Genomic DNA, 15,820 nt, shown 5'->3' on the forward strand with positions numbered 1-15,820 from the left:
ATAATTATCTGCAAAGAAACAAAGCTAATATTTTAGTTTATATTTGGTCGTAATGTAATCTTTTTTGAGAACTGATGCTAAATTTGGTGCCGTGCATTGGATATTGTAGAAACACCTTTCATTTCAAAACTAATCGTCCCTTGATGTGTCTATGTGAAGAATGTGTTCTTATACCGGAGAAACTGTGTAATACAGCGTTTTTACTGCATTTAAAATGCAATATTTAGCACTTTCGAACATATATTTTCGAAGAGCGTTAATGCTATCGCATTTACCAAATGCACATTTACGCAATTTCGAAGTTGTATGCTTTTGACAAATAGCCGTGTTTCAGTCGCTTATTCAGATCCGTCTCTACCACGATCAATTCGCACGAAATTAAATGACAAAAAAAAAATCAACACAGTTAATACGAAACCTTGAACTGTTTTAACCATAACCGAAAATTTGTTTGGGTAATATAATAACTTGTCGGTGCTATCAATAAAAATTGCTTAATGTAACTATGAAACAAAACAAACAGAGTTAATCACAAATTGGTCCAGATTTCTTTCAGCATCGCATCAACGTTGGATTAGCGGGACTTTTTTTTTATCAAAAAGTTCAAAATAAATGAAATCTATCGGCGATCACTGAAACGCAACTAGCAACGTATTCGCGAAAAATCAATGCTGTCACTAGGGCTGCCAACTATTTCCAATATATTTATAGTACTTTTTCAAAAAAAAAAAATATAGCAAACTTCAAATATATTTAGTCAAATATATTTTAGTATTTAAAAGAGAAAGTAAAACAATTTTTACGTGATGGAAAAAGTTCTCCCTTTGAATGGCGCGAAGTTGTTGGAATAGAGAGTAGAAATGAAATAATTTTAAGTAAATTTGTTAATTCTTTCTGAGTGTTTTTAAAAATATGTTACCTTGTTTAATTATAAACACACAATGACCTTTTACTTTAAAGAATATTTCATTTAATATTGTTATTTCAGTATAAAGGTCATCCATTTTAATACACATTTTTTCGTGCAAACTACTGAAATATATTTATATTTATAATTGAAGAAATATAGTATTGTTTCATACCATATTTTTTCTTACATGTAAGATGTGTGTAAACAACATATGTAAACACAAAACAGCTGATATGCACTTTGACAAAGTCCGGCCTGTTTTGTGCAGGAATAAGAAGACACGATCCAATACGTTCCAATTTCCGCTCTCTATTACCCATTTTGCTGAGTACGGGAATGATTTCTGGGCTGTTTTGGACACCCGCGGGGTGTACGGGAAAGAACCTATTGTATGATGGCCGAAGTGAGTGAATAAAGGAAATGGCCACTTCCGTTTCGGATTAACCAAGCAGCTGAACAATCATGGGGGTTAAACTACGTGTCAGTCAGTGGCGGACCCACGAGGGGTGTTTTATTACATAGACTGCATATTATACATACATATGCGCCATATTAAAACACACGCGTGGGTTCCCCACTGACTGACACGTAGTTTAACCCCCAAAACCCCCCGCTGGATCCGCCACTGGCCGCCACCGTTAACATTACTGCTAATATCCCTGAAGACAATACTACTTCCGTTGCGATTTCACGAAAGCGGATAAGTTGGAGCAAGAAATTTGAAAGCTAAAAAAACAGCGTGAAAACTTAACTCTGAAGCGGGAGATGAGATCCAGCACCTTCAAAACCAATCGCATCAGGGCAATTCTTTTGACATGTCTACAATTGAGGTTATGGTGCCAATGTTTTCAGGCGACGATAGTTACGATGTACGCAAGTGGTTTGGTGAGCTCAAGGATGTCTTCGGCTAGTGCAGGTCGAGACACGTATGCAGTTGCTCTGTGTTCGTCGGTTGTTGGATGGAACCGCAAGATTATTCACCAGTACTGCCATAGCATCAAATTACGTCAGCTTAAAACAGCGTTGATTGAACAGTTTGCCATTTCTTACTCCCTGTTGGACGTATATGAAGAGCTAAAAGCATGAAAATTGAAAAGCAGTAAAGCGAACATACCTGAGCGAGATTTGCAAAGGTTTATTTACAGGTCTATTCTGCGCTGGTAATAAAAGTTTTGTAACCGGTAAATTAAGTTCCTGTCAAATTTTTTTCGAATTCTGTGTACTCTTGTAAGCGGTAAATTTTGTTACCATCTCATAAGCTGGTAACAAAGTATTGCCCCGTGAAATATGCAATGGCAGAATCTCCACAATTCTTCATAGCTGAATTGCTGAATATTTTAACTGCATTACCAACGTAATTAGAATCGCGGTGACAAGAACTGGTAACATTTTTTGGTAATAAAATTTTCCGGTTACAAAATCTTTGGTAACGTGCAGAATAGACCTGTTAATCTAATTTTATTTATTTATTTCAAAGGTGAATTAAGATTTAGTAGCATAGAAAAACTCTCGTTGCACTACATAACGAATAGAGGAATATAACTGATCGAACTATTCAACGAAAGGCGATAGAGACCAGAACGATACGAACTGGGTAGACTTGATATTGCACTGTCAGCCGCCATCAAGCGCAGAACCTCAATATATCCAGTAAAAAAAAAAAACTGTGGTGAGGTCCTTTATGGGGTTAAAGTTTTCAAAGGTGAAATTTTTATTAGCACAAAATTTCTTACATGCACGGTTGCTTTTCAATACTAATGAAATAAACTTTAGAATTTATTAGAATAAAGTTTCGTTTAGTGCTTCAATTTTACGAATAAACACAAATATACGGTTTTACGTTAATAAATAAATATCAAAGAAATTTTAAAGCCACCGTTTAATGATAAATTTGTTACAAAATAAGATTTATTATCGGAACGCTCTAAGCGCCGCCGCTGAAAAGTTGCTTTTCGTACAAAAAACCCCTGCTTGTGTTAAAAGGTAAACAAAGAAAAAAAGTAATTTATTTCTCAAATCTTTAAATTTGTTTGATGTAAATATATTTACTTTAAGTACATGGCAAGTGAAAGTTTCGTGAAAATTAGAGCACTCGACATTAGGGCATTATTGATGGAATTCAAGATCTTCATATTTGTACTGTTGCGTAAATGTGTATATCACACCGAATAAGAGAAAAAGTGTACTTAAATTATAAAATAATTCAATTCTATTCCAAAACGTATACAAATTCACGCTTTTGTTTTGGTTTTCTAACTCAATAATAATGATTTCAGTGATGCATTTTCCGTTTACGAAAATCTTGGATGATGTTCTCCAAAATTAGCCCCGAGAAACTAAAAGCATTTTACCTTTGTTAAAAAAAAAAATAAAATTGTTCAATTCCAGAATAATCAAATAGAATGAAGAAAATAAATATTTATTTATACCTATCACGTATATCCTGTGGGATGATGAGTACTCGAATGCCTACAACTTGTACTTTTAGCTAAGTGTTTGGCAAATTTTCTCCAATTTGTAGGTCGTGTCTTGTTTTTTTTATATTTTTGTATGAGAATATTTTTCAGGACACGCTGATGTTTGCCATTGCCAGCCGAGGGGCAACCGCTGTCTATGTAGAAAAAAACCATTTCTATTTTGAAATGTTACGAATTCACGTCGGCAACTTGCGATAGCGATCCGAATATTTAAGGTAACTCGGTACAAAATAGAAATATTTCATACATTCGGTGCTAAAATTTTTCACCACATTAAATTGCTGCACAACGCCCTAATTGCCGAAAAAGGTTTGTCTGCAACCTAAGCCCTTTATGGGGACCAAATTTGGCGAAAAAAAACAACTCAGTTTTTTTTACTGGATATACTGAGCACAGTATACCAATAGAAACGGTTTTTGTTCTTGTCACTATTTCGTGGTGAAAGTCCTTTATGGGGACCAAATTTCTTCACAAAAAATTGAGCACATGATTGCTTATGCAAGCTAAAAGAAAGAATATTAGAAATCATTGAAAAAAAGTCTGAGATAATGCAATCATATTTGACTAAAAATTTGCACTAATTAAATAATATGATAATCAAGTGTAAAAACTCTTCAACTATTCACAAAATAATACTGAGGATCAGATTGATCTGAGCGCTTGTGGTAAAATTTTGTTTACCAAGAAAATGCATTGTTGGTTTTTATTTTTGTATCGCATCGCGGTGAGGTTCAATTTCTTGGCAACTCGGTTTGTGAAATGGTAAACAAATTATTGGAATTTATTGATTTGAACATATGACTAATACAAACATATGATTAATACAAATTTCTTTCTTATCAGACCACAAATTACAAGCACAGCATCATCAACGATCATTGCAAGGAGAGATACTGCAATCCCTGCGGTTTTTCCTCTTGGTAAATGCATTCTGGACGTGACAAAGGATTGTCTTCCAAATCAGTCTGAATCCTCACACATCTATTGTAACTACAATGTGAACATTGGAATTCCATAGTGCAAATACATATCCTATTTTCCCTAACATTTTTAATTGCATTTGTAGGAGCGTCTGATAGCCCACTATGAAAAAACTAGAAAATACAAAACGTGGTGAGGGACTTGAATTTGTAGATGATGAAGAGTACACAACGTTGGAAACTGAGAACATGAGAGGACGTCTCCATTTTCTACTAAATGTGTCTTAACATCTGTAAAATTTTTGTTTAACCTTGTCCACTTTTCTCATGTGGGCAACTTGCTGTCTTAACATACCACTTTCGAAATGGCATCAAGCCAATCAGGTCGATCTGTTCCCAAAGTAGATGGCGCGGTAAAATGAAAACTGAGTTGTCAAACTACAAAATCACAGCTGATGTTAAGACAGTGATGGTAAGAAATTCGGCAAGACAGATATGGTTTAACAGTAGAAATTTGCGGTCNTATTCTATTATAGCCACCAATATGTATTCTTCTTTGACAAGATATTGCAGAATCGCGGCAACACAGCCGTAACCGTACTCTATGCGTTTACGCATATTTGCTAAATTCCTCGCATCTAGATTGACAAAGGCAGGAGGCATATCCTCACCATTATATCTTAAAGTAAAAAAAGTTTAAGGCATGCAATAAAAGAATACACCAAAACCAAAAAATGTTCTAAAAACTATTAAATATAAAAAATTGCACGAATAAAATTCATAATATAAAATAAAATAAAATATTGAAATTGTTTTTATATGTACATACTTCTTCTTTTTTGGCACTGTAACCGCCTAAGCGATTTTGACCGAGTTCAGCAAAGCATGCCAGTCGTTGCTCTTCTGTGCCAACCGACGCCAATTGGAAACGCCAAGCGAAGCCAAGTCGTTCTTAACCTGACCTCTGCTACCACCAGCGGGTTCCGAGTTGAATACTTTCAGAGCTGGAGTGTCGGTGTCGATCGGAACGACACGGCCAAGCCAGCGGAGCCGCTGTATTTTAATTCGCTGCATTATGTCCATGTCGTTGTATAGCTCATATAGTTCATCGTTCCATCGACCGCGGTACAAGCCGTCACCGAAGCGTAAAGGCCCGTAAATCTTTCGCAAAATCTTTCTCTCGAACACCAAGAGCCGCCTCATCGGATGTTGTGATTGTCCATGCTTCTGCGCCATATACCAGCACGGGCATGATGAGTGACTTATAGAGCGTGGTTTTCGTACGTCGAGAGAGGACTTTACTCCTGAATTGCCTACTCAGTCCAAAGTAGCACTTGTTGGCAAGAGTGATTCTACGTTGGATTTCAATGCTGACATTATTATCGGTGTTAATGCTGGTTCCCAAGTAAACGAAATTCTCTACTTTCTCGANATTCTTGCTGACATTATTATCGGTGTTAATGCTGGTTCCCAAGTAAACGACATTCTCTACTTTCTCGAAATTGTAACTGTCAACAGTGACGTGGGTGCCAAGGCGCGAATGTGCTGACTGTTTGTTTGATGACAGGAGATACTTCGTCTTGTCCTCGTTTACCACCAGACCCATGCGCTTTGCTTCCCTATCCAACTTGGAAAAGGCAGAACAGACTTCGCGGTTTTTGTTACCGATGATGTCGATGTCATCGGCATAAGCCAGCAATTGCACGCTCTTGTAGNACGAATGTGCTGACTGTCTATTTGATAACAGGAGATACTTCGTCTTGTCCTCGTTTAGCACCAGACCCATTCGCTTTGCTTCCCTATCCAACTTGGAAAAGGCAGAACAGACCGCAGTTTTTGTTACCGATGATGTCGATGTCATCGGCATAAGCCAGCGATTGCACGCTCTCGAAGTAAACTGTTCCTGAGCAGTTCAGTTCTGCAGCTCCTATGTTGGAGAAGACAACATCAGATTAAAGAAGTCGCATTAAGGGGAGTCGCCCTGTCTGAAACCCCGTTTGGTGGTGGACGGCTCAGAGGTCTTTCCCAATTCTGACGGAGCGGATGGTAATGGCATGATTTACACAGCCGTATAAGTTTTGAGGGGATGCCAAATTCAGACATAGCGGCGTATAGGCAACTCCTTTTAGTGCTGTCAAAAGCGGCTTTAAAGTCGACAAATAGGTGGTGAGTGTCGATCCTTTTCTCGCGGGTCTTTTCCAAGATTTGGCGTATTGTGAATACCTGGTCTATGGTGGATTTGCCAGGTCTAAAGCCACACTGATAAGGCCCAATCAGTTCATTGACGGTGGGCTTCAGTCTTTCACACAATACGCTCGATAAGACCTTGTAACCTATGCTTAGAAGGCTGATCCTGCGGTAGTTGGGGCGAATGGCGGGGTCACATTTTTTGTGAATTGGGCAGAGCACACTTAAATTCCAGTCGTCGGTCTGCGTTCTGCACAAGAGTTGATGCATGCGCATTATCAACTCCTCGCCGCCGTACTTAAATACCTCAGCTGGCAGGCTATCACCTCCAGCAGCTTAGTTTTTTTTTTCAGCCGCGTTATTGCTATTCGTATCTCTTCATTGTCAAGCGGTAGAACGTCAACTCCGTCATCGTCGACTGCGTGCTCGTGTTCTTCTCCACAACTTTCCGTGCTGCTACCATTTAGTAGGGCGGAAAAGTGTTCTCTCCATAATTTAAGTACGCTTCTTATAGGAGTACGCCCTGGTCTAGAAACCTTCCGTAAGTCGCTTAACTCTGTGGTAAAATTTTCGGGCGTTCCTTCTGTTGGCCAGCATTTCGAGCTCTTCGCGCTCACTTATTTCGGCCTCTTATTGCGGCATATACGTCTCGCTTCCCTCTTCAAATCCCTATAGCGGTCTCACATAGCGCGCGTTGCGCCCGATCGCAGCGTGGCCCTGTAGGCGGCATCTTTTTTGTCAGCAGCTTCCTGACACTCTTTATAGTACCAGTTTTTCTTTCGGGCTCGCTGAAATCCGACTACTTCTTCCGCTGCGGTAAATGTTGCTCCACTGCTCGCATATGTCGGTTTGTTGAACAGTGCTCTCTGATAGCAGGTGTAAGAGTCGAGTAGCGAAAGCACCGGCTGTCTGTTGTGATTGCAGCTTTTTGACGTTAAACTTTCCTTGCATATTTTGGGCGCAACTTTTTTGCTGCACAGAGGCGGGTGTGTATATTGGCTGCAACAAGATAGTGGTCCGAGTCGTTGTTTGGGCCTCGGAGTTTGCGTACGTCTAAAACACTGGAAGCGTGCCTTTCGTCTATCACAACATGATGGATTTGGTTTCTCGTCTCACTCCGTTGCTTATGCCAGGATTTTAACTCTCATTCCAGCACGTTTGATATATCAGATCCGCTTTTCAGCATTAAGAAATCGATACTGTCCTCTCTCAATAAATGAATCATTAAAATAAAGACATAAAATCGGCTGATGAATTTAGTTCTGTAGCTGAACAGTTTTAGATCTCGACACTTAACAAACTCCTGCCTATCGTGACTCGGCGCAAAAATTGAAAATACTGGTTCCGTACGTCATGCGGACTGCGCCCGGAGGGTAAAAACCGTTGGGATATTATTATCCGGAGACAGCCACGTAGCTTGATTGATCTTTTTATGCTTGAACCTAGTACTGCATACTACAATGTTTCCTACCCCGGTGAAGTCGATCAGCCTGAATCCGTTGGCGGACGTTTCGTCGTGGAGGCTGAATTTTCAGATGGTGGTTCCAAAGATCCCTTCCTTGCCCACCCTGGCATTGAAGTCGCCAAGCACGATTTTGATAACATGATGGGGGCAGCGCTCGTACATGCGCTCCAAGCACTCATAGAAGAGATCCTTGGATGCCTCATCCTTCTCTTCCATCGGGCATGCGCGCAGATGAGCGAGATGTTGAATAATCTCACTTAGATGCGGATTGTTGCTAGATGCTCGTCCACCGGAATGAACGACAGTACTCGGTGACGGAGTCTCTCTCCCACCATAAATCCAACTCCGAATTTACGCTCCTTTACATGGCAGCTGTAGTAGACGTCGCAAGGCCCCAGACATTGTTTACCTTGCCCCGTCCAGCGCATTTCTTGAATGTCGGTGATTTCAGCTTTTGTCCTTACGAGGGCATCCACCATCCGGACAGAAGCACCTTCCCCATTAAGGGTCTGGTCATTCCAGGTGCATGCCCTGAAATCGTAGTCCCCTAACCGTTTGCCGTGGTTGTCATCATAAGGGGGGGTCTCATCCGAGGTTTTGCCTTGCTTCTTCACTGGAAGTGGTTTGTACGTGGCGGGTCCCAAACCCAGCGCACAACCCATTGCTGTGACGGGGGTGGTTTCGCAACCAAATACACGTTTATATAGCGAGCCGCTTGCTCCAAGNATACTACAATGTTTCCTACCCCGGTGAAGTCGATCAGCCTGAATCCGTTGGCGGACGTTTCGTCGTGGAGGCTGAATTTTCCGATGGTGGTTCCAAAGATCCCTTCCTTGCCCACCCTGGCATTGAAGTCGCCAAGCACGATTTTGATAACATGATGGGGGCAGCGCTCGTACATGCGCTCCAAGCACTCATAGAAGAGATCCTTGGATGCCTCATCCTTCTCTTCCATCGGGCATGCGCGCAGATGAGCGAGATGTTGAATAATCTCACTTAGATGCGGATTGTTGCTAGATGCTCGTCCACCGGAATGAACGACAGTACTCGGTGACGGAGTCTCTCTCCCACCATAAATCCAACTCCGAATTTACGCTCCTTTACATGGCAGCTGTAGTAGACGTCGCAAGGCCCCAGACATTGTTTGTCTTGCCCCGTCCAACGCATTTCTTGGATGGCGGTGANCAGTTTTTGTCCTTACGAGGGCATCCACCATCCGGACAGAAGCACCTTCCCCATTAAGGGTCTGGTCATTCCAGGTGCATGCCCTGAAATCGTAGTCCCCTAACCGTTTGCCGTGGTTGTCATCATAAGGGGGGGTCTCATCCGAGGTTTTGCCTTGCTTCTTCACTGGAAGTGGTTTGTACGTGGCGGGTCCCAAACCCAGCGCACAACCCATTGCTGTGACGGGGGTGGTTTCGCAACCAAATACACGTTTATATAGCCAGCCGCTTGCTCCAAGTAAACACTCGCTTGCAGCCGTACCTACTGGTGAACAGATGCTGAAGACTTCAGTGAGCCCTTAAACCGAATAAGTCGGAGCGGCCCCACCGAAGCTTCCTCTCTTCTGCCGTGACCCAAGGGTCCACTCCGGTTGGTTACTCACGTTGCCCAAAGTGCGGGAACAAGGACGAAGAGTTGGGATTGAGTATAGCCATGCAACTGTAACTGCATACCCAGCGCAACGACTGTACCCCATTGCATATGTACATACATATTTACAAAATGAATTTTAAAGTACCCTCAGTAAATCCTAAACCTACAAATGACTAATAAGAAAAATAATGAATAACGGAAATCCCAAGAAATTTGAACAAGTATCTATTTCGAGAAATCTCTAAATAGTAGCGAAACTGTATCTCAATGCAAAAAAATTAGTACGTGTTCTACTAAAAAAAAATATCAAGATCAGGGTGTGTTCAGTAATGCATTATGACTTGCAGTATTTGCAGAGCTGGCAGCACTGCAGATTGAAGCAACTGATAGAGTTGTTGACAATTTGCAAATAGGTTTGTTGCATTTTTGAACGCGTTCTTTACTAACACGGAAGTGTTATTAAGTTTAATCGTGAACGATATTTGTGAACCAAGAGCTGATAGTTTTTTATTGAACTCAAGAAAAAGAAAACTTTTTAAAATTTAAAAGAAGATTTCTTATTAAAAGTATGGCTAAAGCCAAAAATACCTAATAACGAGATATTTTTTAAAACAACAAACGCATTTTCCGAGGACATATTTTATTCTAATTTTCGAAAGAATTGGTCAACTTTCAATGTAAGTTTTTACATGTTTTAGCAAAATTAGTATTTTCTAACCAAAGTTATTTTAATTAAGGCTTTGAAAGACGCTTTGTTTCCAACTTGTGTAACTGCGAGGTTTGGCCACTGTGGTCATTCATTAGAAAAATGTCCTTACGTAACATTATGGAATCTATGTAATAGCAGGGTCACCCTCCGCCTGCTTACGGATTGTTTCAACATTGCGAGGGGAACAGTGCATTCTCTGTTCATCAAAACAATCAAAGCCATTTTTAATTTGAAAAGCGAAATTAAATGGCTATCTGTTGAGCATCAGCAAACTCTTATGTCAAATTTTGAAGACAGCGGAGAAAATCCGTTTCCTTTCGTAATTGGAGGTTTAGATGGAACGCATTTCAACATATCTACGCCTAGAGAAGATGCGATCAGTTACTATGATCGCAAAGGGAAACATTTCGTTACCATGCTGGTACATACTTGTACCATGTCCCACCAAAAGGTTAACCATCTCAAATCAAACTGAACCACATCACTAACTATTGCTGTCCACACTCAAGAATGATAGAATGCACTTCATTTTTAGTTCATTTTATTTAATAAAATAACTTTTCGGCACAATATTCACGCAATAATCACTTGCAAATTACTTATTTGTATTTTGGTTGGAACAATCAAGTAGAAATGTCAGCACAAAAGAAAAATATAATGTGACGTCAGCGAAAGGGAGGATGCTGTCAAATCGACAAAGAGAGGACTAGCGGTCCACGCAAGGCGCCACCTCTGCACCCTATGTTTATTCGGTGTTCTGTGAGGTTAAGTGCTGAGATATAATAAATAATCGTAACAGGTGTTCACAACCGTCGTGTTTTAACACAACTTTTGTTAGGAAAATATAACTTCACAACACCTTGTGAATTGCCCAAATATTTCAAATTAAGACCCATTATGAGTGCTTAGTATTTTTGTACTTAAGTAGCTCGCACTATTTTTATTAAAAATGTATAAAATATAAAGCAGATACCTAGAATAATAATTATTTCATGGAGGAGTTTTAAAAAAGTCATCAAAATTTTCGTAAGTATTATAAAAGTCTTTTGATAATAATGTGTGAGAAATTTTTTTAACTATTATTTTAAGACTTATTAACCGACTTCCAAAAAAGGAGGAGGTTATCAGTTCGTCGGAATATTTTTTTTATGTATGTTACCGCATAACTTTGGACCACGTCAACCGATTTCGGTTATTCTTTTTGCATCGGAAAGGTAGTGTCTCAGAGGTGGTCCCATACTAATGTGGTTTAGATCCGATGATTGGATCATGAAATATATAATATATACATTTTTTAATCAGTTTTTTTTTGCTAAAAATGACTTGTATTCTAGAAGTCTTTTCAAAATAATTATCAGCGAGATAAATATTTTCAAGTCTTCAAAGGCTTTTATTTTGAGAACTATATATCTTAATATAATGATTGTTGATCGACTTTTATTCTTTTCTCTTATAATAGTTATGTCTCTGATATAAAGTATTAAGATCATGGTAATTGTTCTTTTTATTTTATAATAAAAACCACGCGCAATGCTGTTATTTTTTCATTTTCTTGTTTTGAATACAATCTTGCGATTTAAAAATCGAAATCTAAAGAATGTTCTTCCCAAATATCACCTTCTTATATTTTGGTTCAAATTTACTTTTAAATTTCTCATGAGATTTTGCAAAAAATTAGGCTCATCACCATTAACTTCCACAAATTTAGAATTTAAAGGTTCTAATGTATGCAAAAAACCTGAAGTCGATTTGAACAGACCGCACGTATAGCGTCGTTTAAAATACAAAGTCAGAAACCTAGTCGTCAACCACATTGTCGAAATTATGTAGCTGGCATAATTTTCAAGTCCACCATATACCACATCTTTGAACGTACTGATAAAATATTCTGCTTTAAAAAAAATATTTCTTCTACTGATCAGGTAGCACGAATTTGATGAAATGTCATAATTTTATTAAAAGTCAAATGGTTAACAACAACAACGAAGGTCATTAAATGGACATTCTTTTTTGTATCATGGCTTATCCTATTTCGAAATTTCTGATGGTGCCTTACAGAGACAACGTCATCTTACTAGAGAACAAAATAAATTCAACATCCGTTTGTGTTCAATGCGAATATTTATCGAACAAGCACTTGGGATTTTAAAGTAAAAATTCAGGATTTAAAATCATATTGACGTTTCGAGCTTTAAAGGCAAATCCGATGTGATACTTGCTTGCGCTATTTTACATAACTTTATTATAAACAAAGGAAATCCTTTAGAATATACTAACGTGGCGGCAATGCATATCAGCATAGAAGCTGACAGTGAAGTGGAGAAAGTTCAAGATGTCTCTATTCTGTCCGCCGGACCGGATGATATAAGTAGAGTTGATGAAGAAACTATTTGATAACTCTTTTTTCCTCATAAATAAAACTTTACCGCTTTTTCATGCATATATGTACTTCCATATAATTAGTTTACTTTTCTAAATTTTCTTACTGAACACAGAATAAATCGTTTTTTTAGACTTCATTTTCATTTAATTTAATTTAATAAAATATATCTAATTAACATCACATGATTTCAATGATAAAAATAAAAAAATATTTCATTCTAGAAAGGTTAAAAAAGTACATTTCACAGCTTCATCTTATGACTAATAAAAAATAAGTTCAAAATCTACTTTTGCAGACATCGGTTCAATATTGATTTTAAGTCCAGCAACGCTTGGATTCGCTCTTTCTCCTGTAAAAGTTTCTCCCTCTACACAGCCATTGCTTCGTCATGCCGGGTTTACTCTTTAATAGCTTCTTTTTCAAAAAACTTTATTTCGCTGTTTGGGTTTCTCCAAGGATGTGGTGCTCTACGACTTGAGGTCGGTGGAGAATTGGGCGGCTCAACATTACCTTCTTCTAATGGCGGCGACGATGGCAGCACCAACGACGCTTTCAGATTTTGTGGCGGGGGATTGATGGACCTGGTACCATACACCTCGTCAAAATCTTCAAAATATATTTATTATTATTATTGTGCTTTTTTATACGTTTATACGATATCAGCATATTTCAAAATTTTCTTTGTGCGATGTGTCTGTATATGTTAAGGTCTCTGTTGATTTTTTTACTTCTTCTACCACCTTATTCCATTGAACGCTCTTTTTTCTCCTTCCAGAAGTAAATTCATCTTCCATATTTAAGCGAACTCTAAGCAGGAACTTAACTTCAGCCGTACTAAGATTTTCGCTGACTATAATATAATAAGATTGTTTCAAAACTTTACGTTTAACAAATTTTCATTGCAGAAATTAAAGAAAATTAATTTTGTACTCACTTTTCTTCCGACATGGTACAAGCGTAATCTGCGGCAGTGTACATTTTTTTATGCAAATGATGAGCGACGCTTGATATAAAAACGGCGTTTTAGGACGCTCGACATCTGCAGTGCTGCCATATTAGCATTTCTGAACGTTCTGCTGGTCCTGCGAAAGTAGTTTGCGCATTATACTGCATAACTGAACACATCCACATATTTAAAGATTTTAAGAAAAAACTTCCAACTGAAGAAGATGAAATTCCGAAGGCGAGGTATACATTTAAACTACCGGTGATAAATACTTACGTAGAAATGTAGTATGTCTGAAATCAGATGCACATGCCTCTTTATTAAAAATTCTTGAAGAAAAACATGTTCTGATTCTAATGAAAAGATGTTTTAAAATATCGGGGTTAGACTATATTCAAACAGACCAATTAGCTGAGGCAATTAAGCTTTAAATTGCGGTATTTAGTTTGGTGTTCACACACACGTCAGCTGCCCAATTAGCGATACGAAATCAGCTCGTACCTTTATTTAGTTTGAAAGTACATTCGGTACAACCACATAATTTTAGGTACATTTCGAACGTAGCCAAATAACTTCTCAGAAAATCCGTTCTTATTTTTACTGACATTTCAATGCATTTTCTGATGTTAGCAACTGGGCTAATAGCTTCCCTCCTTTGTGAAGAGGCATATAAATTATATAGAAGGGTGGTCAAAGTAACGCAACTATAGTTGATTTCGCCAGATAGATTCAAAATATTTGTTTTTATAACGTCAGATAGAACAACTTGGAAGAAATTGATTCACCTTTTCTGCAACATAGTTTTGTTTCGCGCTGCTCCAGAGATTCTTTTCCTAGCCAAAAATTTGTTTAATGTGAGTACAGAAGTTGATATGGCATCGATGGGAATTGTTACCTCCTATTTTTCTTTATATAGAAATTTATATTTACTTTTAAGGTACATCCATCTACTTTTAGGTAAAGTTTTCCGAAAATTAGGTAACATTTTATAATTAAATTTTCTGTCCCTGATGGAATATCAGCTGTGAAAGATGAACAAAAACATACAGCTCATTGCGCTTTGTTCAACAAACATACCTCCAAGTCAAAAACTAAACATACCTAGCAGGGTTGCATAGAGAATGTGACATAAATTGATTAATTGGCAATTAATAATTTAAATTTTTGCATGATAAATTGTGTAACACTTAAGGTCTAAATTGGTGAAAAGGTCCTTAATTGCCAATAAAGTGCCTGTTTGAGCATAGTCTTAGAGTTACTGCAGCAATAAAATGATTCTTAGATCGTGATTTCTGTTAGGTCTGGGCAAACCTTGAAAGGTTTGCCAGTAAGTGTCTTGAACCAGAGGACCCTTTCGAGGGTGCGAAACGAAAAAAATCCCATTCGGCGTTAGGCAAAGGTTTCCAATTAACGTGGTTTCATGGTCATGGTTTCACAATATAAGCCACAAACATCACAAACATTGGATGTTAAAAAGCCAGCTCAACAAAAACACCACAGCACCACAACACAACACAATAGACCAAACCACGACATACCATGCAAGAGACACAACGGCATCAGTACTCACACGCCGGTGCCAACAACTTCTGGTTCTCCCAACAATCTCCACGGTGTGTCAGACAAGGATATTCCGTCAGCACACGTAATCTCAACTTTTGTCACTCTCTTCTGAATTTCTTCTATGCACATCTTTAAATTTGCAGTTTCTGCAGCTAACTCACCAGTTTTCTGCATTACCCTTTCCTCGGATTTTTTCATTACATCAGTCAACTCTGCGACAACGGTGGTTCTCAGCTCGTCAATTTTTCGCTCAACTTGCTTCACTGCTAGGAGTCTAACCTTCTTCCCTACAAAATCCTCTGCGACCTTGTTTATCACCTGGACGAAGGAGGTCAGACCACCGCTGGGTATTCACGTCGATGGCGAAACAATACTGACGGCGAATAACCCAAAAACATTCGGAATCACCTTCGACAGTCTGCTCTCCTTCTCGGCGCACACAACCGCAATTGTCTACAGAGTACAGAGCCGCAACAATGTCCTCAAGTCTCAGGCCGGCAGCACTTGGGGCAAAAACAAAGAAACATACAAGGCAATTGGTCGGCCGGTTCTAAATTATGCAGCACCCGTGTGGTCGCCGGGGACTAGCAGGACTTAGTGGATGAAGCCACAAAGCTGCCAGAACACGGCATTTCGGACAGCAATGGGATACATTCTGATGTCG

Source organism: Rhagoletis zephyria, unplaced genomic scaffold (genome assembly GCF_001687245.7).
Source record: "Rhagoletis zephyria isolate East Lansing unplaced genomic scaffold, Rhagoletis_zephyria_1.1 Rzeph_scaffold_00424, whole genome shotgun sequence".
Lineage (NCBI taxonomy): Eukaryota > Metazoa > Arthropoda > Insecta > Diptera > Tephritidae > Rhagoletis > Rhagoletis zephyria.